We start from the raw sequence: 5,645 nt of genomic DNA, 5'->3' as shown, positions 1-5,645 counted from the left end.
CTTCAAGAGATGATTTAGAATTGCTTCTTGCATCTTTGCTAAATTATTCTTATGTTGCTTGGCCAACACACATTCCTCACACACTTGACTAGGAATATGGATTTATGGTACACCTTAAACCATGTTTCTCTTCTTTAGGTGGCTGATGTCTCTAAAGTTGAGATGACCAAGCCTGTAATGCCATAGCCATTAATCTCTGCTAGCTGAAGTTGCTAGGCATTTGTATTCCATCATATCAAGTTCAATCTTAAATATTTCTTGCATGTGTAGTTCTTTCCAATCAGTTGGCCAATGCTAAGTAGATTACTTTTCATACTTGGAATGTAATAGCGCATTTGAAATAATGATTTCTTGCCATCTTTCCCTATGACTAGGACCTCACTAATGCCTTTGACTGCTAAAGTGTTGTCATTTGCAAACTTTACTTTGTTCTTCATGGACAGACTGATACTGACAAATCATTCTTTCTTACCAGTCATGTGTGATGAACATCCTGAGTCTAAGTACCATTTATCTCTATGCTTTTCTACCTCCTTTTTTGTCACCATTAGTGAGCCTTGCATCACCTTCCTTGTTGCTCTTCTTGTCTATATGGTACTCATTAGCTTGGTGACCATATTTCTGATAGTTATAACATTGAACATTAGTCTTGTCAAGCTTATTTCTTCCCCCTCCTCCTCTATTTGTAGCATTACCTCCGTGACTACCTTAATTTGTAACTTTCTTATGATTTATGAGCTTTCTTCATGCTGGTAACTTCTACCATTTGAATTGGTGTAGCCTACTCTACATTTATTTTTATTCCATTTACTTTGCCCTTTCTATCTCTTGCTGATTTTTTCTTCAATTCCATATCACTTTTACTGTTGGTTACATATCTCTCCACCATTCTTTTCTCATGAGATTCAAGTTTCCCTTTTAGTTTTTCCTTTTTCAAACTCAAAAATTCCTTTTATTCTTTTATGGTTACTACAACATGATCTAACTTTGGAAGAAAATATCTTAAGATTTTTGTAACTATCAACCTATATGACATCACTTCACCACACATTTTGATCTGAATCACTAGCCTAGTCATCCTAATGAAGAAGACACATACACTTTCATTTTTTTTTTATCTGAGGCAATTCATACAACCTTTTGTGAGTTTGTAACATCACCTCATTCACTTTTCCAGCACCACCAAATTATTTTTCTGAGATATCCCATGCCTACTTCGATGGTTCCACATCTCCAACCTTTTAAAAATTATTTGACCAATACATTGGTAAATTATAAAAGGGCTTTATAATCATTCTTCAATTCTTTGTGAGTAGTCTTTTGTTCATCAGTGGCACTATCACTTATTGGTGTCACTCCATTATTTATAAGATTCCACATATCTTGACAAGAGAAAGCCACCTTTATCTGCTTACACCAATCATCATAATTCTTGCCATTCAAAATGGGAAGATTCATAGGAAAGTTCCCATTTGTTTACCGGTATTTTTGGCAAACAAATGCTACTCTACAAATATGGTTACTTGCAGGATTGACTAGTGAATCCTATGGCCTATTTGTGCAAGAGTTCTTAGATTTGTTCATAGTATCCATTAGTTCGATTGTAGATTAAAAAGCAGTTAAAAGGAAATTATCGACTGAGTTGGATCGGATGTTAAAGTAAAGTAAAAGCAAAGGAAAAACAATGGGGCACATAAGATCATACATTCTCTCACAAACTTGTTTCTCTCTGTAGTGCAAATATTTAAGTTTTTGGAGTGTTGTATGTGAATTTATGACCCCTAATTCTGACACCATGATTACTTATATATACTACTAGATTTCTAATTGTCTTTTATGATTGCTATGTGCATGCTCGACATGTATCTTTGTTACGTGGCTTCCAGGTTGATAGCTTGCTTCCACGTGACCGGTATTTGATCTTATCCTTTCGCAAGTGAGATAACTGCTTCGTAGTCGAAATTTGTAGTTGTTATGTGGAAAGCAATACCAAAAATACAAGAGCAATAAAAAACACTAGGTCGACTTCGAGTGGAAATGGTCGACTACCATATCAAGTGGTCTTTGAATCCATACCCCACTTTCAATGTTGAAAATCTCAGCTACCAAATTGCCACCCAAAAAATGCCATGTTCGACCAAGCCCTTAAAGTACTTAAGAGAAATGGCATTTTTGATCAAACTCTGACATTGTTCAAGATAGTGCACTGACGTCATTGTCATCATTACTACTTTTTCCCAACATGTATCTTCAAAAGCATGTGTGCACAGAAGCCATGATGATTTCAACTTCCTAGGATAAAACGTGTCCCACTAACTCAAATAACTTTCCACTTCCTCACTCTACATCAGGAACGAAAGGACACGCTAGCTTACGGCTAGCTACGAGTTCAATTTCGATAGGAGGGTAGTAGTGGCAATTTATTTCTATAAAAAAACCTTCTCATATTTATCATTACACTTCTGGCTTCCAAAGTTCTGAAAGAAAATTAAAAGACTCCATTCATCTGCATTTTCTCCTAACTTTCCTTTAACAATGGCATCTTCATCCAACCTTTCAAACTCCCTTCCAGTTCCTATATCTTCTGCCATAACAACCCTGATTCGTGATGAAGGAAAAACCTATGTTCAACAACCCACATTGAAGGAAGGGAAAACAGTGACTTAGAGATCACAAGTACTCATTCCTTTCACTATTTCTGATAATGTTCATGCATTATTGGGTCATCTACCCGATTCACCAGTTGACCCCATAGAAGTGAGCGAAATTTTCCCTTGCTAACCACCTGCTAAACCCAGTATTTTTTCTACTCATGATGGGTTTTATGAGTGTGCCCAATCGAGATTTTTGTGCTACTCCTTATGCCAAAAGAGCGTCTATTTGGATTAGCTCAACAAAATTGAGGGCAAAAATCCCAAATTTGGAAGGATCGAGGGATCCTTGACCTGGTGCAATTGTCCAGGGGTGGGCCCAGTTATAATTACCTCATGCTTCTTGCAACATTGTTTTTTTGGGAGAGTTCAACAAATACCATTCAGTTGAAATGTGGGATGATAACCCCTACATTAATGGACATAGCTGCCATTACATGCCTTCGTCCAACTAGTGATACTTACAACCCTACTAGGCCAATCAACCACAACTTTAAATTTTTGTCCCGACGTGATGCCTTTGTCAATTATATATTCGACCAACATGACACCAATTCTATCAACGTATATGATGAAGAACACGTATCATTCTTGACTTCTTGGCTATTCCATTTTGTATTCTGCTTGAAATCCCTATGGGTAGCCTCGTCTTGTGTGCCTCTAGCTATTCAACTTCATTAAGGGCAGGACGTCTGTTTAAGCCAGTTAATTCTGGCCAAACTGTATGACTTATTAGGTGACACTTCTCATGATTTACACACGTTAGAACCCCCAAAAACACTTTAAACACTTTTTGTTGAACACGATGCTGCACCTGGGGCACAATATAACTCATAAGTCCTTCAGTTTGCACCTATTGAGGAAATCTGCAAGTTCCTCCTCAGCACTAGGGTAGACTTCTTTCACTTTCTTATCATATTCCGACTCAGAAACTTTCATTATTCCATCGGGGATCTCATTAGCCTCTACCATTAAACATTTAAACGGATCAACGTAGTTTGCTTTTTAGATATGTAGGGGTCAAAGTACCCCTTTATTTAGTCCACCTGCATTGGGGCTTTACCCTTGTCACCGAACTTCAATATTTCTTCATTCAGCGCTCCTTGCATTAAATCCTTGAAAAGCACACAATGAGAAGTCTTATGACCAAGAAAATTATGAAACTTGCAGAACCTTCTTTTTTTGTTTCTCTAGAGGTGGAGTTTTCAATCCCCTATGGACTATGATTTGGCCATGAGCAACTAAAAGGTCAAAAATTTCATCACAATTTGTTACATCAAAAGTGTATGTTTTAGCGACGAATTTGTCATTCGTTGGTTCGACTGGATTTTTCCTGTCGAATGGTATCAAGAGTTTACAAATGTAGGGTGGTCATGGCTTAAGCTCTACCACATTTACATTTTTCTCTTCGACTTCCTCATCCTATATCATACTCCTGGTCTCTCTCACCTACCTCAATATATGAAATTTTTTCATTTTTTATGAAACTTGTTCGACCTGGTCTTTTCTGCCTTTAGGCGTTCGACCTATCGCATCCTATTTTCCAAATGAGCCATATCTCTCAGATATGGGATATATAGTTTCCTTCGAATAGAATAATCCAAACCTTCTGCAGCTATTTCGACCAGTACGTGCTCATGCACTTGGGTAAAGCATTTTTCTTTCAGCAATTTGAACCTATTTAGATAACCATCTATCGATCTAGGCGCTTTGCGCCTAAGCTAGCCAATCATTTAAGGCTAATCTTTGACTGCTCCTTATAGAATTGCTCATTGAACAACCTCTCCAATTGATTACAATTATGTATGGAGTGAGGGGGAGCATGGTAAACCATGTGAAGACATTTTTTGTTAAAGAGTTTCAGAAATATCTCATTTTCAAGTTTTCTTTATTTGATATATCGTTTTCCTTAGTTTGGTATTGAGTGATATGTTTGACAGTCGACTCACTAATATCTCCTGCAAACTTAGTGAATTTAGGGACTCTCCAGTCCTTAGGGAGTTCAGATTGTAACATGTATTCAGACAAAAGAGACACAAAATTTGGCCTTTGTAAACCTATGCTCAGGCCATTTTGGGCTAGAATATTTTCGACCATTAGGGCTAAATTATGCTGCCCCCTTAGGTTATGTTCTCGAACATTCCTAACTACTTCCTCAGCATCTTAGTCCCTATGTACCAAAACCGCTCTTAGGTTAGCCTGATCTATTTGTTCTTCTTCTCCCCCTTTGTGCAAGAGGTTCGACAGGTCGTGCACCTATCTATTATTGTTGCCCTTGATTAATACTGGCGTATCTATCGCCAAACACTTTTATTTTCTTAGCTTGCCCAATTTGGGGGAATCGGTTGTGTCTGGGTCTGAGGAGTACCAAAACATCAACTATTTGATCCATTTGGGTAGACAATAGTTGGTAACTTTGGTTGGTGTTTTGTATCAGAGGGTTAAACACTATGCCAATTTTTCGGGTTAGCATATTAACTATTTCGTGGTTACTATCATCCATTTGTTGCCTTATGCCTATCATGGAATCTGTAGTTAAAGCGGGCATACTTGGAGAGGCAAACCTGGTCCCTCTTGGATGTGTTATTCGACCAAAGTTACTGATGGTAGACCTTAAGGCTGCATATGGGTTCAAAGGAGATGATATCGTTGCATTGTTATCTGCCTACATAGACATATGACTCTATAATCTTTCCATCATTGTTGTTGGCATCCCATACGGGAAATCCCTAGTACCTTGTGGTGATGTTAAACTAGGCATCCATGGGGGCCTAAGGTCTTTTATAACTGGTTGTGTGGGCCTGGGAGTGGTTGAAATGCTTATTTCCATATGCAATGAAGCCATTACTCCTAGTAATGAGGTTGCATTTGATACTGGAGTAAGGATAGGTTCATTGGTTCCAGAGGGATTCAAAGTCCCTATCATTGCAGTGGTGGTCTCGAAAGTCTACTAAGTGTTGGGAATGTCAATTTGGTGAAGTGAGGTGTTCTTAG

This window comes from Vicia villosa, linkage group LG7 (genome assembly GCF_029867415.1).
Source record: "Vicia villosa cultivar HV-30 ecotype Madison, WI linkage group LG7, Vvil1.0, whole genome shotgun sequence".
Classification (NCBI taxonomy): Eukaryota; Viridiplantae; Streptophyta; class Magnoliopsida; order Fabales; family Fabaceae; genus Vicia; species Vicia villosa.
This window is presented reverse-complemented; position numbering follows the sequence as displayed.